General features: G+C 47.4%; 1 protein-coding gene across 1 annotated transcript in view; it reads right to left on the reverse strand.

Moving 5' to 3' along the window:
* The window catches only part of VPS53 (VPS53 subunit of GARP complex), a 1,349,775-nt gene that overhangs the window by 621,639 nt on the left and 706,813 nt on the right, over positions 1-21,323 (reverse strand). The window lies entirely within an intron of this gene.

Here is a 21,323-nt window from a genome sequence, read left to right on the forward strand (position 1 = left end):
CGGCTCGAGAAGGGCGCCCTGTGACACCACCAGCCCAGACTGCCAGTGGACCCCCGCAAGGCATGTACAGCAGCCCAGCGGCAGGAGGCACCCCCCCCCCCCCCGGGGCACAAGGAAGACTGTGGCAACCCGTAAGAAGCTGAACACTGCATAGTGAGATACTGCGCCAAGACAACACCAGTCCTGGCTCCACACTGGAGTGAACTTGTGCTATCCACCCAGAGAGAGTGCACATAGAGAGAAACGGAGGATGGACCACCAGCAAACCTGGACAATGCAGCACAGGTGAACAGAATCCGACTGAGACAATCAGAGGTGAGCCAGGGAGAAGGGGGGGACTGGGAGTTGGGCAAGCGGAGCCCACCTCGCAGTACAAGGCCCAGGCACCTGGGGGACCCGACGTTGGAGATTGAGGCCCCATAATTCCTGAAGTGGCCATGGTGACGAAAGGGGGCAAACCAAATGTGAAACAAGCAACGATGGAAGACTTTACCAAATCGTCCCCAGCGGGAGAAGTGGTGAAGCCCAAGAAACCTGCAGCACAAGGGGGGATGGCCCACTGGCGGAATGACCAGCAGATCCTAGACGCCATAGCAGAGCTGAAAACGTTGTGGAATTCAAGATCGATACTGCCATAGCAGACCTGAGGACATCGCTTGAGCTGAAAATCAACACTATCAGTGTGTATGTCAATCTTTTACGGCAGAATGTCAGGAAGCTGGCAGAGCGCATGAGCAGGCTGGAAGCGGATGTGAAAACCAAAACAAACACTTGCACCGCGAATGCCGAGGAGGTGGCTATCCCGCAGCAACAAATGCGCAACCTGGAGGATAGGGCCGCGGAGGCAGAAGGGCGAGCATGAAGGAATAACATCCGTATTGTAGGGCTCCCGGAAGGGGAGGAAAGCTCGGACCCGACCGGCTACGTGGAAAATACGTTGCTGCAGGAGATAGGCAGAGGTGCCCTCAACCAAGGGTTTATGGTAGAAAGAGCGCACAAAGCTCAGACCAGACGGCCGCGACGGGGGGCACCTCCCAGACCGCCAATAGCTAAAATCTTGAACTACAAAGATAGGGAGAAGATCCTGGAGCAGTTCCGCTGAGGGGGAACCATAAGCAGAGCATCGACGACTGTCACAGCATACCCGGACTATACCTTCTTGGTGCAACGACAGCATTTGAACTATATGTCTATCAAGAGGAGTCTATGTGAAGCTCGATACAAATACATGCTGCTCTACCCAGCAAAGCTGAAAGTGATACACAACAGTAAAGCACACTTGTTTGATACCCATGAGGATGCGACTGCATGGGTAGACGCACGTAACTGCCCAGCCGGAGCAGAGGACCAGAAGGAAGACGGAACGGGGAAGTAAACGCAGACTCCGCAGAGAAGTAGTATGACCTGTGTTGAGGGGAGGGTAATTGTTGCATTGACATTGACTACGGACTAGATTATAATTTGTAATGTGGGGAGCTCAAGGGCGAATGACATATGAAAATAGCCTATTCACCTAGAAGGTTAAAAAGGGAGTTATCGGAGGAATCCGCTAGCAACTCCAGTAGTTAATTTAGTTGAGATACTGTTAGGACGGTATCCCCCCTGCAGAGTTCTCAGTATCGGCAAGGCCCGAGAAAAGAAATAGGTGTGGGGTAGCCTGAGATCCAGGGATGGAGCTGGGCAACAGTTGGGGGGGAGGAGGGAGTGCAGTGGGGCGTGGTAGTGGGGGCAGGGGAGTTTGGAGTGCCATGAGGGGTAGAGCCTACAATCACAAGCCATTTATTAAGAAGAACAAGTTACTTCTTACCTTGTAACGTTCTTTCGATGGGATGTTCCTACCATGTATTCCTTATCTTAGATATCTCCTTCCAGCTCTGCTGGCCTCGGAAAATTTTTCTCTAGAGGGCGCTGCGCGTCGAGGTCCGCCGAGTCGATGTCATCCTGCCTATAAAGGCCGCGCGCAGCGTCCGTTGCTCAGTTCCGTTTTGTAGCCCACAGTATTTCTGTCTGGACTAGACTAATCACCCTGAAGGAGCGTAAGCTGCAACAACAAGGGAAGTAGAACTGCGGGGATGGATGGGAGGGTCGATAAGGAATACGTCGGAGGAACATCCCATTGAAAGAACGTTACAAGGTAAGAAGTAACTTGTTCTTCGAAAGGATTGTGTCCTTTGACGTATTCCTTATCTTAGATAGGCTCCCATAGCAGTATTCTATTATTGGAGGTGGGAGTACTGACTTCACGCTGTCTTCTATTGATGAATAGAGTGCAGTACAGCCCTTCCAAACCTAGTCTCTTGACTGGAGGAGGAATCCAAGTTGTAAAATCGTGTAAAGGTATGGACAGACGACGATGTGGCGGCCGCACAAATGTCTTTAACCGGCACACCTCTTTTGAGGGCCGATGAAGCTGCAATACCTCTGGTCGAATGAGCCCTAAGGTTTTGAGGGGGCTCTTTCCCTGCCAGTTTATAACATTCCAAAATGGCTAGAATGATCCATCTGGAAATGGTCTGCTTAGTTATTGGTAACCCCAGCTTGTGACCTGTGTAACCTACAAACAGCTGGTCTGCTTGTCTTATCCTGGCTAGTCTACTGATGTAAAAACTTAAAGCCCTTCTAGGGTCCAGCCTGTGTAACCTCTCTTCCTCTTTCCCCGGATGAGGAGGAGGATAGAAAGATGGTAGGGTAATCTTCTGAGTGATATGGAATTCAGAAACCACCTTTGGGAGGAAATTAGGCTTCACTTGCAGGACAACTTTGTCTTTGTGAAAGATTGTATGAGGGGGTTTACAAGAAAGAGCTTGTAATTCGCTCACCCTTCTAGCAGATGTAAGTGCTATTAATAAAAAAGTTTTAAGGGTAAGGAATCTTAACGAACAAGAATGGAGTGGTTCGAAAGGTGTGCCCATCAGGAAAGTTAGGACTAAGTGTAAATCCCATAGGGGAACCTGGAATGGTCTTGGGGGATAAACGTTGGTTAACCCCTTTAGAAACTGTATTACCAAGGGTAACTTGAAATAGGATGGTTCTTCCGCAGTGCGCTTAAAGATGGATAGCGCTGCGAGATAGCCCTTAATGGTGCCAACTTGAAGGCCTGAATTCGCCAAATAGAGTAGGAAGGACAAAACCATTGGTGTACCACATGAAAAGGGGTCGATACTCTGTTCTCTACACCAGCTGCAAAATCTGTTCCAACGGCAGCGGTATAAAGACTTTGTTGCTGGCCTCCTTGCTGAAAGCAACACCTCCATAACATCATCAGGGAGGTCCCAATCCTTATACCTCAGCCTTTCAGAAGCCAAGCGTGAAGGTTGAGGGTTTTGATGTCTGGATGGAGAACCTGACCTCCCTTCTGTGAGAGTAGGTTCTCTCTGAGTGGAAGTCGAATTGGAGGGCAGATGGACAAGTCTAGAAGGTCCGGGTACCACGTTCTCCTGGCCCAATCCGGGGCAATTAGGATCATGGTTCTCCAGAATCTTCTCAACCTCCTGATCATTTGAGGAATGACAGGGACCGGTGGGAATGCGTACAGAAGCGGAAACTCCCAGTCCACTATCAACGCGTCTCCCAGAGCTCCTCTCGGGGGAAATTACCTTGAGCAGAACAGATCGCATTTCCGGTTGACGCTGGTGGCAAACAGATCCACCTGATGGGTTCCCCAAAGGACGAAGATCTCTTGAAGGACTTCCTGAGCTAGTTCCCACTCGTGGGAGACTGTGCTCTGCCTGCTCAGAGCGTCCGCTGTCAAGTTCTTCTCTCCGGCTAGGTGAACTGCTGATAGAGAGATTCCTTCTTGGATTGCCCAACACCAGAGCTGCATCGCCTCTCTGCAGAGGGGTAGTGATCCTACGCCTCCTCTTTTGTTGAGGTAATGCATGGCCACCGTGTTGTCCGTCATTATCAGGACATTTTTCCCTTGTACAGCTGGCATGAACGCCTTCAGCGCAAGTCTGATGGCCCTCAGCTCTAACAGGTTGATATGTAGTCTGGACTCCGATGGAGACCAACGACCGCTGATAGTCAAGTCGTTGGAGTGGGCTCCCCACCCCGTGAGTGAGGCATCTGTGACTACTGTTATCTCCGGCCAGGGTTGCCAAAAATGTTCTCCTTTCAGAATGTTCTCCTGACAGGCCCACCACTGAAGGTCTCCAGCCACCCTGTCGGGAACCTGAAGAAGATCTGTCATTCTCCCTGAGAATTGTGACCACTGAGTCCTCAGTGTCCACTGGAGGGATCTCATTCTCAGGCGAGCCTCTGGCACTAGGAAAATGCAGGATGCCATGAGGCCTAGCAACCTCAAAAAGTCGAAGGCTGGGAGACGTTGGGCATCTTGGAACTTGGTAACCATCTGTAGAATATCTTGAGCCCTCACCTCTGGTGGCGAGGCTTTTCCCAGGGAAGTGTCCAAGATCGCTCCTATGAACTGGAGTCTCTGTGATGGTATAATTTGTGACTTCTTTAAATTGAGGGAGAAGCCAGGTCTGAAGGGAGTGGCAAACGTGATTTAGCTGGATCTGAGCTTGTTCCGAAGATACAGCCCTGATCAACCAATCGTCCAGGTAGGGGTAGACGTGAATCCCTTCCCTCCTTAGACTTGCCGCCACTACCGACATTAACTTGGTGAAGACCCTCGGGCGGAGGTCAGCCCAAATGGCAGCACTCGAAATTGATAATGATAGTTGACAATTGCGAACCTCAGGTATTTCCTGTGTTTGAGATGGAAAGGCACATGGAAATAAGCATCCTGGAGGTCCAGAGATACCAACCAGTCCTGGAACTGAAGGGCCTGAAGGATCTGAGAAAGAGTGACCATCTTGAATTTGTCTTTCCTGAGGAATTTGTTCAATTCTCGCAAGTCCAAGATGGGTCTCAGTCCTCCGTCTTTATTTGGAATGAGAAAGTAAGGGGAGTACCAGCCATTGTTCCTCTCCGCTACAGGTACCGGTTCTATGGCACCTTTCTCTAGCAGGTCCAAAATTTCCTGCAAGAGGAGCGGATCTGGAGCTTTCTGAGAGCTGATCCCCGGTGGATGACTCTGAGGTATGCGTAGGAGAGGCAGGCAGTAACCTTGGGCAACTGTTTCCAATGCCCAAGCATCTGACGTGATAGCCTGCCATTCCGCCAGATGTTGAGTTAACCTGCCTCCTACAGGTGTCCTGTGAGGGAAGTCCTCAGAGTGGTTTTGGGGCGTCTGATGCAGATGCCGATGGTCAAGAGGCACCTGCTGTTGCTGCGACTTTTGAATATCTACCCCGTCCACCTCGGGTAGTTCTTTGTCCCCTTTGAGCCGGTCGTCCTCTACCTCTTCCGAATGCGGAGTAGAAGCAAAAGGACTTGCCCCTCGCAGAGGTTCCTGTGGGACGAAAAGGTGTCTGACGGATTGCAGCGCCTAGGGATTTTGCTGCTGCTTTTGATGTTTGCAGTTTCTCTAAACTGTCATCCGCCTTTTTCCCGAACAAAGAGCCATCGAATGGCATGTTCAAGAGCCTGGCTTGCACATCTGGGGCAAAACCAGACTTTCTCAACCAAGCAAATCTCCTGGTTGTTGTACTTGCCGCCATTGCTCTGCTGATAATGTCAGCCGAATCAATGCCCGTCTGGAGGGATTCGCACATAGCGTCTTTACCGTCCTGTATGATATTCAGGAACGCCTCCCTTTCTTCTCCCTCCGGGATGCAGTCAGCCGCTGTAGAAGCACACTCCCAAAGTGTATGGCTGAATCTAGGAAGGGTGCAAGTAGCATTAACAGATTTTAACGCCATGCTACATGCCGAAAAAACTTTCTTTGCCATAGCATCATATTTTTTATCGTCCCTGTCCTGTGGGACGGTAGGGTAAGCAGTCTTAACATCAGTAGAAGATGCTGCCTGTATCACCAGACTTTCTGGGAATGGGAGTTTTGACAAAAACTCCGGGTCTGCAGAAGATACCTTGTATTTTGTAGACAGTTTTTTAATTTACAGCAGGGACGACATCTGGGGTTTCCCAGTTCGTCATAATCTTCCTCTGAAGAGCTTTATGAAAGGGCACTACAGGATCCTCCTGTGGGCCTTTGTCAAGAATATCCGTGAGGTCATCTTGTTGGAAAGACTGTGAAGGTGCAGACCACCCCATAAATTCTGTGATCCTGGCCATTAAGGCTCTATAGGGGGTTTCAGCATGCTCCCCCGGGTCTGGCCTAGCAAACTCCACCTCAGGGGAAGTGTCTAGCCCACTTGCCTCATGTAAGGAATCATGAAGATCCTTTAACCTGCGTTCTTCAGAGGATAAATCCTCTCTAACTGGGGTTGCAGGTCCCTGCAACTCAAATGTGTCTTCCTGTTCAGACAATTCACCCTCTTCCATAATTAAGGGCATAGTTCTCAATTGTTCTGAACTCATAAAGGGTGTAAACCCCATCTCCAAGGCAGAGGGTGCCAAACTTGTCATAATTGGCCTCGAAAACGTCGATGTCGTTGACGCCGACGTCGAAGGCTTCGGTTGTGGCGTCGAAAACCAAGGCGGAGGCCTCGATAACCTCGACAGAATTGGGATTCTGCTCGAGGAAGTCGACAACCTCGACGCAATCGTCATCGAGGACCTGGGGATAGCCACTCGGTGTGTCGTAACCGTGACTTTTCTTGGCGTCGACGCCGGTGTCGAAGATGGCGTTGAGTCGACAGACCCGTGTGTCGAAGGTCCCTTCGACAACGGCGTCGAAGACACCGACCTCTGCGTCGACGGAACCTTCGTCGATGGCGTCGACGGAACCTTCGAAGAAGGTTTTGGGGTCATAGCCTTACTCGAGGGTTCGAGACGCTCTCGAGAAGCTTCCTTCGCCGGGTACTGCGACTCGCGGCGTTTTTGACTTTTGGGTCTTTCGACCAGAGCATCGCTCTCGGCAGTCTTCGAGGGGGTCGAGGCCGCTTTCTCGAAGACGCACATCATATTTTTGCAGAATTCCTCCCATTCAGCCCGGGAACTATGTTTCGTGGGGCAAGGGATTCTCTTTGGAGAAACAGAGGAAGAGGAAGACGGAGAAGGGGATCTTCGACGTCTCCTCTTCGAGTGCTTCGATCTCGAGGAGTGATGGGACCCACTCCGAGAACTGGAGCACGAATGGTGACGAGGAGACGAATGTCTCGACTTCGTCGAGGAAGAAGAAGCTTTAAAAGTCTTACCTTTCTCCAGCTTCCCCCTACGCTCCTTCAGGGACTTAGCTGTCATGGACATACAGTCCTCGCACTCCGAACAATGGTGTTCAGCTCCCAAACACCACAGACAAACTCTGTGAGGGTCAGTCAGCAACATCTTTTTTCCACAATCTCGGCATTTTTTGAAGCCGGACCGAGGAGTTGTCGGTTCCGACGAAGAAGCCATCGAGTACGGATCGAATATCTCGAGGTAAATAGGATTAACCTGGCAAAACTGAGCAACGGTATTCCGAGGCACTGAGTAAGCGCGGAAAAACGGAACTGAGCAACGGACGCTGCGTGCAGCCTTTATAGGCAGGATGACGTCGACGTCGATACGGCGGCTGTCGAGGGACATCGACTCGACGGACGTCGACACGCAGCGCCCTCTAGAGAAAAATTTTCCGAGGCCAGCAGAGCTGGAAGGAGATATCTAAGATAAGGAATACGTCGGAGGACACAATCCCTTCGAAACAGAGAGTGGGAGCGGAGTTGGGAACGGATGAGATGGGGGACCTGAAGGTACTGACCTGCTGACCTGTAATGTGAGAGGGCTAAACAGTTATATCAAACGAAATAAGGTTTGATGTACTTGGAGACAGAAAGCATATATTGCTTTGTTACAAGAAACTCATCTGACCAGAGGTAAACTGGAGGTGGTGAAGAAGAAATGGAAAGGGACCACTTTAGGAGCATCACACTCAGCGTATGCTAGAGGGGTTATCACATGGATAGCACCACATGTCCCGTTCAAGCTACTACAATCTAATGCAGAAATGGACGGCAGGATGGTGATGCCGAGAGGGCTGGTTGAAAACAGGGAAGTGAATATCATCAATATATATGCCCCGAATAGTGATACCACAATGTATTTCAGGAACCTGTATGCTATGATTGGATCATATATGGAGGGGGAAGTTATACTGGGGGGGAGACTTTAATTGTATACTACACCCAAAATGCGACAGATCGGATGAGAAGGTTGTCAGGCCCACCCCAGTGGCAAAGGCCTTGGGGACCCTTTTATGTGATTTCCGGTTGGTAGATGTTTGGAGGACGCTTCATCCACATCGCAGAGAATACTCGCACTATTCCGCCCCACATAACCTACACACCCGATTAGACTAGATATTTGCTGCCAGTGCACTAATAGGAGAAATGACGAGTGCGGAGTACAAGGCTGTGGTCCTCTCAGACCATGTGCCATTGATCGTAGCGTGGCAGATTTTGCCGCCTAGGTTGAGAATTCCGACATGGATGCTCAGGACCGAGTCACTAAGAGATACGGGGTTCAGAGAAGACCTGAGGGTAGCAATAAAAGAATACTTTGAACACAACAGAGGGAATGTGAGATCGGCTGGCACATTGTGGGAGGCATTCAAGGTGGTGGTGAGGGGGGCGGCAATATCTAAATCGAAAGGCCTACAAGGTGGTACAGAGCGGGAATTGCAGGATACGGACAGGAAGATAGAGGGTAAGATGCAGAAAGGAGCAAGTTCCCCGGGGGAGGCCGAGGCGATACAACACCTACAACAAGAATGCAGAGGTCACTAGGAGGGATTGTGCAACCTGAACTATAGGAAATATATAGAAACAAAACATGCTGAAGGAGACAAGCTAGGCAGGTTACTGGCCTGGTTATATAAGAGACCCCCGGAAAAAACAATCAGGGAGATGCATGGGGAAGATGGGAGGATAGAGGACACTCAAGAAGGAGTGAACAAATACTTTTATGAGTATTACCAAAAGTTATATGCAGACGTCACTGAAGAGGAGGAAATCGACGTACTAGAAACATTAACTGAGATCACCTTGCCTAAGCTAGAGGAAGCAGAAAGGGAGAACTAAGAGGCCCCACTCACGATAGATGAGTTAGAACGAATGATACAGTACCTACCCACCAATAAGGCTCAGGGGCGGACTGTCTCCCAAATGAGTTTTATAAAACGTATAGGGCAGATTTGCTTCTGCCAATGCTAGCCATGTTCAATGAGGCGTTTGAATGAGGCAGGTTTCCAGAGACCCTTAGGGAAGAGATTATTATTCCGCTCCTCAAACCAGATAAGCTGAGCACGGACTGCGGATCGTATAGACTGTTATCGATGCTCAACTAGGATAGCAAGATACTCACTGCAGTGATGGCCAACAGATTAAGGCCGGTTATAAACAAACTTATACACCCAGTCCTGCGCAGGAGTATAACTGACAACCTTAGGTGACTTAACCACATAATAAACCGAAAAGAGGGGAGCCCTCATGAGGTGGCCATAGTCTCGCTGGATGCGGTGAAAGCCTTCGACTCGGTCAAATGGCCGTGGCTGATGTCTGTTTTGAAGGAATATGGGATCGGATCAATATATTTGAAGTGGGTGCAGCTATTATATAGCGAACCAGTGGCTCGAATCAGGACAGGGGTGATCACATCAGACCGATGGACATTGAACAGAGGTACCAGACGGGGATGCCTTTGGTCCCCGATGCTCTTCATTTTAGCATTGGAACCTCTAGCGATATACTTAAGGCATCAGTTTGGGGAGGTGGGAATCAACACAAAGGGAGGACAACATCTGATATCGTTGTACGCAGAGGACATGCTGTTATATTTGAAGTATCCTGAAGAGAACTTGCAATATATTCTAGAGGTTATGGAACGATACGCGACACTCTCTGGGATAACGATTAACCCTAAGAAGTCCTGCATATTCCCCCAGGTAGATATGTAGGAATGCCACAACACGAGCTGCCAGTGTTATAGATAAGATGGACAACCAAGACGTTTCGGTACCTAGGGGTGGACGTATACCACAAGGTAGAGGATGAACACAAATTTAATACGGAGAAGGCAGTGACTAAAATGGAACACGACATGACATTTTGGGCCCGGTTACCTTTGACTATGATGGGGAGAGCGGCACTACTAAAGATGGTGGTGCTACCCAGGCCGTTACATTATTTTTCAAATATCCTGTATATGATACCCAAACGGTTCTTCACCAGGGTGCAGAATTTATGTAGGGGGCTCATTTGGCATGATTCCAGGAATAGGATAGCTTTGTGGAAGTTGCAAAACACATATGAGCAAGGGGGCATCAGATTGCCTAACTTTGAGGTGCATTACTTGGCTAGCCAGCTCCAATATGTGGCAAGATGGTTATCTGAGGAACTTACATCAGAGTCTAAATTGTTGAGAGCCGGATGCACTCCGAATTTTCTGAATGAGTGGATGTGGCGGTCTACCACTCCGAAAGGGGATGGCCCAGACTATTAGACCTGGGAAGGAAAATGTGGCGAAGAGCCTGCCAAGTGAAGGGAAACCCGCTCCCGTGCTCCTCACGGATACCGCTTGTGACATTGGGGGGGGGGGGTGGATGGGCAACTGAGAAGGTCCATCAGAGAGCATTGGGAACCGGTAGGTGTAGCGACCATCGGGATGTGTGGCAAGAAGGGGAAATGAAGGAAATTCATACATTGAGAGAAGACGTAGGTCTACATAGCGGACAATATATTACGTACGCTAGGCTGGGAAAATTAGTAAAGGGTATGTGGTCAGAGACAGAGCTGACCCAACAGCCTGATGCTGCCATAGAAACTTTCCAAGCTGTGTCGGACGGAGGCCATGAGGTTTCCTGAATATATGAATTTATGACGTCTAAGGTTGGGAAAGAGGTGACCCGAACGAGACGAGATTGGGAGGAGGAAAGTGGGGGAACAATATGGGATGGACTATGGGTCAGGGATACCATAAGAAGGTGTCAAGAAATGCGAGATCGCTCCAGATTCAGCTATATGTCACCCATAGGGTCGAAGAGCCAACTTTACAAATGCCAAAACACAGACATGTCCTAAATGTGGGGAAGTGGACGCAGGAATGGTACATATTTTCTGGGTATGCCCTTAAATAGGAAAATTATGGAAGGAGGCAGCTCACCTCTTAGCGAGTAAAGGAATAAACTTGGATGTGGACTCTCTGTGGGCATGTATGGTGGGGGGTGTTCCCCAGGCCGTGAAAACTCAAACATGTGAACAAATTTAAAGACTTGGCATACATATTGGCCAAACGCAGGATAGCTATGAGCTGGAAAGCCAGCAGTATGCTGAAAGTAGAGGTTTGGTGACGGGATCTACTGAAATGGGCGGATGCTGAAACTGTGGTATGAAAGGAAGTGGCGAGCGGGGGGGGGGGGGGGGGGAGAAGCGAGCACGTTGATAGCCTGTATGCATTTAGTGGCCTCGCTGATGGGATCTGATCGGGGGAACCCAGATGAGGATACTCCCTCGGGCAGCGAAGAGGGTGAGACGCCCATGTGACAGTTGGCGGAGGCTAAAGTGTGGTGAGGCTCAGGGAAGGGGGTGGGAAATTTGGGGAGGGAGAAAATGTAGTGAAACTGTATGTGAATTGAAACCTGTTACAATGTAGGATGTTCAAGCCGAAATGAATAAAAAAGGTTTTAAAAAAAAAATAACTCAGGGTAATGTTAAGGTGAACGTGGAGCTGACCGACCCGTTTTCAATAAGGAGAGGAACAAAGCAGGGGTGTCCTTTATCCCTGCTCCTTTTCGCGCTGGTGATGAACCCTTTTACGTATCGGATTAGGGAAAACGGGGAGATCCGTGGAATTGGATGGGCAGGAGCATGCCACAAAATAGGCCCGTTTGCCGATGTGATCTTGATGATCACTGAGCCGGAGAAATCGCTACCAGCAATCATGGATGAGATGAAGGCTTTCTCTGAGGTATCAGGTTTTAAAGTGAACTTTGGGAAGTCAGAGATCTTGAACATATCCATAGGGGAGAGGGAAAGGAGCCAGTTAGAAACTGGCAGCCCGGTCAGATGGGCGCCAGGACCAGTCAGATAGCTGGGGTTCAACCTAACTGCGTCCACCGACAAATAGTAGGGGAAACTATCCACCACTAATAAAACAGATAAAGGCGGACTTCATGAGATGGAGGGGGCTATACATATCATGGTTCGGAATAGCCGTTGTCAAAATGAACATACTCCCCCGGCTTCTTTCAGGCAATTCTGCTAGCAGTCCTGGGGAGTATGATGACAGACATTCAGGAATGCATTATGGGATTCATTTGGAGAGGGAAGAAACCAAGGATAGGAAGGAAGACGCTATTTAAGAGTACGGCTCAGTGGGGGTATCCTTCCTCAATATTATGAAATATTATCAGGCGGTACAACTGAGAGCAATGGTGGTGTGGGGAAGGGCGGACAATATGAAACACTGGGTGTGCATGGAGCAGGCGGTGTCAGGAGAACATCTTTGGAAGATAGCGGGGATGAGAGTGGCGGACAGGCCAGAGGGGTTAAGGGAGAACCCAATTACAAGAAATACTCTGAAGGTCTGGTAACAGCTAAACAGGAGGTGTGGACAGTCCCCCTGGCCGTCCCCGAAGACACCCATCTTCGGCAACCCCACCTTCCCCCCAGGAATGGAAATATGGCAGATTTAAACGGTGGATAGACGGGGGATAAGGGAGATAGGAGACCTATATGAAGGATCACACATTTATAGAATGCAGAAGGGAACTGGGTCTAAAACAGGGGGACCTATTTGCATACCAACAACTAAGATGCTGGGCAGGTACCGTCACAATGAGGGTAGGGGCTAAAAGGGAATATACAGAGTGGGAAAAATTGATATTGTCTGCAGAGGATAACGGGACTAATTTCAGCGATCTATAAGATATTACTAAGGGGGAGGAGGAAGATGGAACAGCACTGAGGGAGAGATGGGGGAAGGTGAGGTGAAAGGTGTTCACTAACAAGGAATGGGGCACGGAATTAATGAGCTGGCACACATCGTACACCTCAGTACAGCACAGAGAATTATAATACAAGGTCCTGCACCAGTGGCATTACAACCCGGAAAGGCTTCATAGAATGTTTCCCTCATTGTCAGCAGAGTGTTGTAGGGGGTGTGAAATAGTGGGAACGATGGAACATGTCTGGTGGGGATGTCAGCGGCTTCAACATTTTTGGCAAGAGGTGAAAACAAAAGTGCTTGACATACTGGGAGGTAGATAGGGAGTTCACTACAACAGAGGTCCTGCTAGGCACAACGCTAAATGAGCAACACAGCCTTGGCGAGGGGGGGGCGTAGGAAGGTTATGGGCTAATCTAATGATGGCTGCAGAAAGGTGCATAGTTAGACAATGGAAACAGAAGGAACACCATCTATCATACAATGGTATTAATATGGGACACGATAGATGTAGAAAAGCTGACGGTGACAATATGAGGCTCTCTGAGGAAGTTCAGTAAGATTTGGTCACCCTTCATAAATTACACAATTAAAGAAACTGTTCATTTGTGCATTCCAAAGAGGTTGCAGGCACTGGGAATCTTAGATAGAGGAGAGGACTGAGCAGCAGCTAAGGAGATTCAGAACCGCCTGTAAGAACTGGTGGAGGGTGAGGGGAGTTCGAGAGGAGGGGGATGGGGGAAGTTAAGGTTGATTTGATGTACAATGAGGTTAAGTATTGTGTTATGATGAATCTCACATGGAAATGTAACTTGACTATATATGTGAACATTGTTGAATGAATAAAAATCTGGTTAAACAAAAAAGTACAAAGCCACCAAATCCTAATTTAAGTTAAATAAATTCAGCACTCTGTGGCTTATCAGACAGATCGCAATTTTTTAAGCAAGTAAATATCATGGATCTCGAACACTGCCAAATTTACAGTTCATCTCTCCATGGTCAGAAGGTGCCCGTGTTTTGGCAACCAGGCATCCATGCTCGGGGATCGATTTGCTTCCAACTTTGCCACTTATTAGTTTGGCTGACAAAGAAAGGGTGTTATAACAAAACTCAGATTAATGCAAAGGGTATAACTGTTTAACCGGTAGTCCCAAAATAATTAGCCCTGATCCCCTGGGGAGATGTACTTATAGCACTTCTGAGATCACTCGGATCCCTTCTTTCCAACAGAGTCTAACATTAGGGCAGGCCCTCCTCTTGTGTAGAACTGCTTTGGGGGTAATACTATTCACCAACAGGTTCTGAATAAAGTCAGATGACTTGTTACTGCCTTTTTATTTGGTTGACAGAGAACTCCGCGTTGAAGTTGGATGTATCGCTTGTTCAGATTATACACTGCCTTATATTCCTGGAAGATATTAATCACCGGTCTGAAAATACATTTGCCATAATTCATGGGAACAGACTGCAATCCCTACTTCTTCCTCATTACTAGCGGAGCGAGTGGAGTGTGCGGGAGTGTTTCTAGTGTTTGGGTTGTAGGGGGGAAGTTTGTCGGACTCAACGAGTTAGCTTCCTAGGACCACCTGATTCTTGACTAGAACATCCACCCCACCAGTCTTTGCCGCTCCCTTCACACAGAGTCCCTATTGCTAGCGGAGAAGAAGTAGGGGGAAGCTGACTAACAGTGGTTTATGGATGGTGTCCTCCATGGGAAAGGGACCTACCAATTATATCAGTAAGTCTGAACCACTTTTCATTTTGACAGAATATATTGATATGCCAGTGTGCAGAAAACGTTACTATCTGCGCAGTGGTGAATTAACGAACAGAAACAGTAAGCGATTAGTAAACCAGCTAAAAGAACCACAGAAAAACAGAGAGACGGTGAGTATGCGGGTTTAAGAGCGACCACCAATGAAGAACGAGATAACAATAATTCTTTGCAGAGTTAAATTACTAACTCACTCAAACCGCTTTCGAATTTCCCAACCGATGAAATAATCTTTTCATTTGAAATGGGAGACACACGTTCACCGGACATTGCAAACTCATCTGGGCTCCCTTCAATTGACAATAACTCTTTATGGAATCTAGCTTTTGGGCTTCAAGAAGAGGCGATTGGTAAATCTGAGCTTCCCTTTGGAATGGGCTCCATATAGAGGCAGAAGCCGTAAATTATATGGTACCAAGCACGTCCAATAACCTTTCAACCACACCAAACCTAGAGCACATAGCAACCAATGTGCATGGTCACAGAAATTCGAATTTCGGTGTATCCTCCCTGTCTTCGGACTCGGAGGATGAAGAAAACCCAGTGCCGGACAACATGATCATACTGAAAGCTTTGTACACAATCTATATGAAACTGGCAAGAGAACAAAAGTATATAAAGGAAGCCTTGCTTATGTTAGTAGAGGCAGTTTTAGCTCAAGCACAGGACATGGCTAATCAAGGCGATTTGGGGAAATTTAAGGCAAAACCCACCCTATCATCCTCAATTATTAAGGTGAAAGCTGCCAAGGTCCTACATTTATTAACCTTAGCGTCTGAGGACATGCGAAGTGAAGAAAGAGAAATGGGTTTTAAATCCACCTCACCGCTCCCAGGTCCTCTGCAATGCACTGGCTACACACTTCACTGTAAAAACGCAAGACATCCTGAGCACCCTAGCTTCTCTTTCCCCCTCCCCACTCTCCCACAACGTATGGCACCCTGTCCCCCCCCCCCGCCTTTCTCTCCTTCTTCTCTCCAATCATATCTGACAAGGTCACTAGAGGAGTCTGCTCTATGAAGGTCTCCTCCAAACACGTCTCCCCCATGTTCTTACTGAACTATTAAGGACAATATTCACTCTCTTGCCCCTGCACTTGCTCATTTCGTCAAAACCTCTTTTGCTTCTGGATCTTTCCCTTTTCCCTCAAGCACTCTCTTGTGCGCCCCCTTCTGAAAAAACTTTCTGCAGACAAGTCATGTCCTGCTAACTACCTCCCGATCTCTATCACCCCCTTCCTTGGGAACCTCTTGGAGAAGCTGGTCTTCCCCCAACTTACCCAGCATACAGAGCTTGTTGATTGCCTTCATGAACATCAATCTGGATTCCGAGCATCCAGAGACACAGAAACTGCTCTTCTTAACACCCGTGAAGAACTGCTTGCTTCTCTTGAATTCCAACTCTCCTGCCATTCTCATTCTACTTGATCTCGTCTCTGAATTTGACACAGTCAACCACTCCATCCTCACAAAACTGCTCCACAATAACCTAGGTATCTCAGAGCGGGCACTGGACTGGCTGACCCATTTCCTCGCTTACCGTCCATCCCAGGTTATCCTGGGCTTTCTCCTCTCCCACCTCTATCTCCACCTGTGGCTCCAACCTCTCTCCCTGGATCTTTAACATCTATCTTGCCCTGCTTGCACAACTAATTTCCACCTACTCCCCTTACTTCCAGTGTTATGCAGACAACACACAGCTCTTCTTCAAACTTCCCTCTGATCCTCTCCTTACCTCCTCCATCATTCCTGACTGCCTATCAGACATCCAGTCCTGGTGTGCCTCCAATGATCTCTGCCTCAATGGCAGCAAGACTGAGACCCTACCCATTGGGACTCCTGCTCCCTCTTTCTTCTCCTCACTCTGGCCACCGTCTATGGGTTCTCCCCCCTTTGCATTCATCTGATGCCAAAAACAGTGGAGTCATCTTCGACTCCTTGCTTTCCTTTCTCCCTCACATCCAGGACCTTGCCAAGAAGGCCCACTTTCAACTCCACTTCCTCAAAGGAATTCTTCCTTTCCTCACTTTTCCCCAGAAGCTCAATGTCTCTAGATCGCTTTAACTCTCTAGGCTTGACTACTGCAATAGCCTCTTCCTTAATCTACCAGCTTCCTCTCCAAGTCCTCTCCAGCTAATCCAGAATAGTGCTGTAAGACTTATCCTTGGCCTCAAGCCCAGGGACAGCATCCCTCCAGCCTCCTTAAAAACTCTCCACTGGCTCCGGATTGCTGCAAGTATCAATTTCAAATCCCTCTGTATCATCCATAAGGCTGTCTGGGGTCGGGGACCACGGTTTCTGCAACTGTCTCTCACTAAATACACTCCCTCCAGATCTTTATGCTCCTCTGGCACAAACTCTCTGCATGTCAAGTGATTTTCTAGACAGCAAGCCAGGGGATGATCTCTTTCCTCAGCTGGTTCCCTCCTTTGGAAAAGCCTCCCACTTCCTCTTCATATTGAGCCGGATCTCCTCAAATTCCAGAAGCTCCTCAAGACCTTCCTTTTCACCTCCTGCCTCCTTTGCTAAACCCCACAGTCGCAGAGATTGGTGACCAGGGCCCTTATGTCTCCTCTGGGTCCTGGCCTCCGACCCCCAATCGCCTTCAATCGACTCCCACTCCCGGCACTTGCCTTAGGTGCCCATGGCCCGTGTTTTTCAGCCCTTTACTTACTTTTATTGGCAGTTGACCACTCTCACCAAGTGATCTCTGCCGGCCACTTAACAGTTTGCAACTTACCCCTGCCCTAGCACTTCCCTATTATTAATACCAGCACTTACCCCCAAACTTCCACTCCCTTCCTCTCTCCCTCTCTGCACTTGCACGCTCTGAATGCTCACAAGGCCCAGTAGGACCGCCTCTCTCTCTAATTGTTATATTTGCCTTTCATTCCCATGTTCCCTTCCTGTTGCCCTCTGGGCACATTGAAACAATTTACTTGATGTACAAGTTCCTTACAAATGCAAATAAATTAATCAGTTACATCCTGCCAGCAAAGGGTTTCTTGGAAGGGCCCGCCTATTATAACATCGAAGGGAAAATGATAAATGGATCAAGAAACGACATTTATCTGAGCTGCTGCATGAGGAATATAGCCCCCCACCCCACACAGGTTCGCCCAAGAAAGATAATGGCAGAGAATTTAGTGTGTATGAGTGGACTAAATCTAGTACGTTTGTTGAGGGCATTGAGTTAGCCAAACAAAAGCATTATCAGATAAAAATGATGGATGTATATGCTACTAGTAATAGTCACTTTTTAAACCGCACAAATGTTTTGGAACTCATCACCCACCTCAACTTCGTGCAATCGCCTTGTGTGATTTGGCGCTTGTTGAAATCCCCTTTTCAGCAGGAGAATATAACTGGGCTTGCCTTCATATAGCTTTGCCTATCATATATGAACTAATTATGCTAAATGCGACACCATTTTTTGAATTTGGCTAGGAATTTAGGAAGATTGAGGGACCCCTGATCTCCGGAAAGAAAGTGCACAGAAATTTTAAAAAGCATCAAAAACACCAATTTAACAGAGCTAGGCATTGAGAAAATCGTGAAATGGGTGGCCGGAGTTATTAAAGGAGCTCATGCGGATACTCATTATGACAATTTTGGGGAAGATGATTTAGGGGAGGTCGACTGACAAAGATCTAATAATCTGTGTTTGCTTTCCTGGAATACTAGGGGTTTCCGATCTTTCATGAGAGGGGGTGAAGGTTTAAATCAACTAATGGACTCTCAAATATTTGCCCTTCAAGAAACCTGGCTAACTAGGAAAATCACCACTGATGGATACCATTTATTATACATTGCATACTAACTTGTAATTCTCGAAATCTACCTTGGAAACACATCACAATTATCATAACACTTTAGGCCATATCCGTCTCCCCACTTTTGTAAAACTATGGTCTACTTAACAGGAGTGGCATGCACAACGGTTATGACAAAATAGGCAAACATTCTTCCTCTGCTACATCCTTCCCGAGTTTGTAGCATCTATTTCCAGCTTTCCCATCATTTTATCATCCCCTCCTTCATTTCCATTTCTTTTCCTACAGCAGACCAAGTTCTGGATGCCCTTTGCAATTGCACACTAGAGCACTCCATGGACAAGCGGAGGCGCTCTGAAACTACTAGAGTGGCAATTTGGCAGAGTGTGTAATCATATTAACATGAGATTACAGAACTTTGATTGAATTTGTCCCAATACTGGCCTAGAATTAAGGTGATTTATGAATCCCCATGGAGCAATTATTCCTGATATTAAGACAAGTATGAGAAAGGACATAACCACTATGGATAACTTTGGGAAGGTGTACATAAATATGCCATGGTGTTGAAACTATGTTTTTTAATAATATGTGTAGAAACCATTTATTTGAAACTTGCTGTGCATGTTATTTGTCGATAAAATATCTTGATTCACACACTACATTTTTTCTTAGTGCTTGTAAAAAAGGTGTGCCTACTCAAAACAATATTAATCATTTAATGACCTTGGAAAACCGAATGGCACAGTTGGACCTGTCAGGATTCCAACTTGGGACCTTTATATCTCAGGGTGGGCGCACATGCCACTGATCTTTGTTTCGAGCCATATACACATCACATCAGCCACTACACTCTACACTTATTATACTGGTACTATTTTGTCTCTAGGCACAAATTGTTTCTACAGTCAGCAAGCTCTCATTTTCCGCAGCCTTCTGCATGGGTGGTATCCGCATGGTGGATTACTAGTGCAATAGGGGAGACAGGTGATTGGGAAATTGATAATCCCAGACAGCCTATGAGCAGCTTTAACTAGAATACATTTGCTACGTTAAAAGCTTTGTTATCGGGCATCTTATTAACTTGAATGCTGTATTAACCAACATATACAGTGCCTGTAATAGAACATGCTGGATAACTAACGCTCTGAGACGATAACAGGTCAACCAACATTCAGTTAACCAACATTTCTGATTATCCGATAGCCCTGTGGGCCCAAAGGTGCTGGAAAATCAAACCTTAGCTGTTTTACTGGCAAAGGAGTTCACACTAATTTAGGTCGGTCTTTCTCCACCATTTAAACCAATAACAAAAACAAGAACCCCCAGCAACAGAGATAAAAACCAAACACTTCAAGACCGGAAGAAGAGTCCTCAATCAATAATCTCATCTATCCATTTCCCTTTTGCCTCTAAACGAACCAACCCTCACACAAGGCAGTGATGGCTACATACACAACACACTAATGGTGCAACATCATGGATCCCTTTTCTAAGTTCCCTACAGAAGACTGCATTACGTTACTGTACAGAATCAAACATTTGGCCATTTCATAACCAGCCGCCCCCCTCCCCCATGAGGTTAAGTCATTATGAGCCTGATAATGGTAAAAGTGTGATATTTTAAATACCAATTCACTGTAAAATATACACTAGGCGTTGGAATCACATGGGATATTTGCTGCATGGGGAACATAACAAGTACTGCGTGGGGAATATAACCCATATTTACAACATGGAGTAATTTATGTTCTGCATGCAGTACACATTTCCTGCAAACCCAACTGACAGGTGTGTAAATGTGCAGATGTAAGATTCCGACACAGTGGTGGCATGGTGATTGGCAGAGACTTTTATTCTGGCAAAAATAAAGTGGAAACCTATCTCTCCCCAACTCTAAGTTGGGTTTCCCTACCTCTACTAAAGGAACAAAAGAATCAGTCAGAATAACCAAATGAATAATAAAAGAGTCCACCATCGTTTCAAAATGCCTACTTCTATCCCTCACACTTGCAAAAGGGTAGTGGTTCTTCTTGGCACAGAAGAATATCTCCCTTCTTCTGGACAATGAGTCACATGCCCAATCTGGGAGCGGGTGGGGCTGTGAGAATGACTTCCTTCTACACGTCTCAAATCCTTTATGAGGAAAGCAAACAAACTTCCAGCTTGTATTGCTGTAAGGTTTCAGTTACAATTCAAATGAAAAAGTTACAACTCAAAAATTATTCATTAAAATTATTCATTATTGTATTATATGGTTCACTATTGGGTTCTTGGAGAATGCCTCCCCTCTACAGGTATTTGGTTCTAAATGCCCCCACAGTGCCAGGGAAGGGACTCTCTTCACCGCGTCTTCTCCCATTTGGTTTCAAGGTTCACAATCTTCGGGAAAACCACTAGGCGTTATAGCTTCCTTCTCCTGAGGTTTCTTGGCTTCACAGTTCACAAAGGCTGGACGGAATTACTTCCTTCCCCCAGGCCTTTCTTAGACTTTAGCATACAGTTCACATTGCCAGCAGGAATGCCTCCCTTCCCCTGGCCTCTTTTGGCTCTCACTACTCCCAGTTCCATATTACCAGGCGGAATGCCTCTCTCCCATGGTTTGCTTTGTAATTCACAAATTTACACTTCACACAAGCTCCCAGTCTTATGGGTGCAGGTCCCAGACCTGTGTATTCTTCCTGTCTTTGTGCAGTAACCCTGGTTCAATATCCTGCCAGGTATTTTGACTATGAAGATGGCTTGGGTTGATCTACATAAAAGGGTGCAGGTCCCTGACCCGTGTTTGAATTCTTGTCAGCCCACCAACCTTCCTGGCAACCCAGGTACCTGAAAGGGTCTTGCCGGTGTACTTTGGTTGGTCGCGGGCTCTCCTCTTGTATCTTTGGG

Source organism: Ambystoma mexicanum, chromosome 9 (genome assembly GCF_040938575.1).
Source record: "Ambystoma mexicanum isolate Mex_15411 chromosome 9, UKY_AmexF1_1, whole genome shotgun sequence".
Classification (NCBI taxonomy): domain Eukaryota; kingdom Metazoa; phylum Chordata; class Amphibia; order Caudata; family Ambystomatidae; genus Ambystoma; species Ambystoma mexicanum.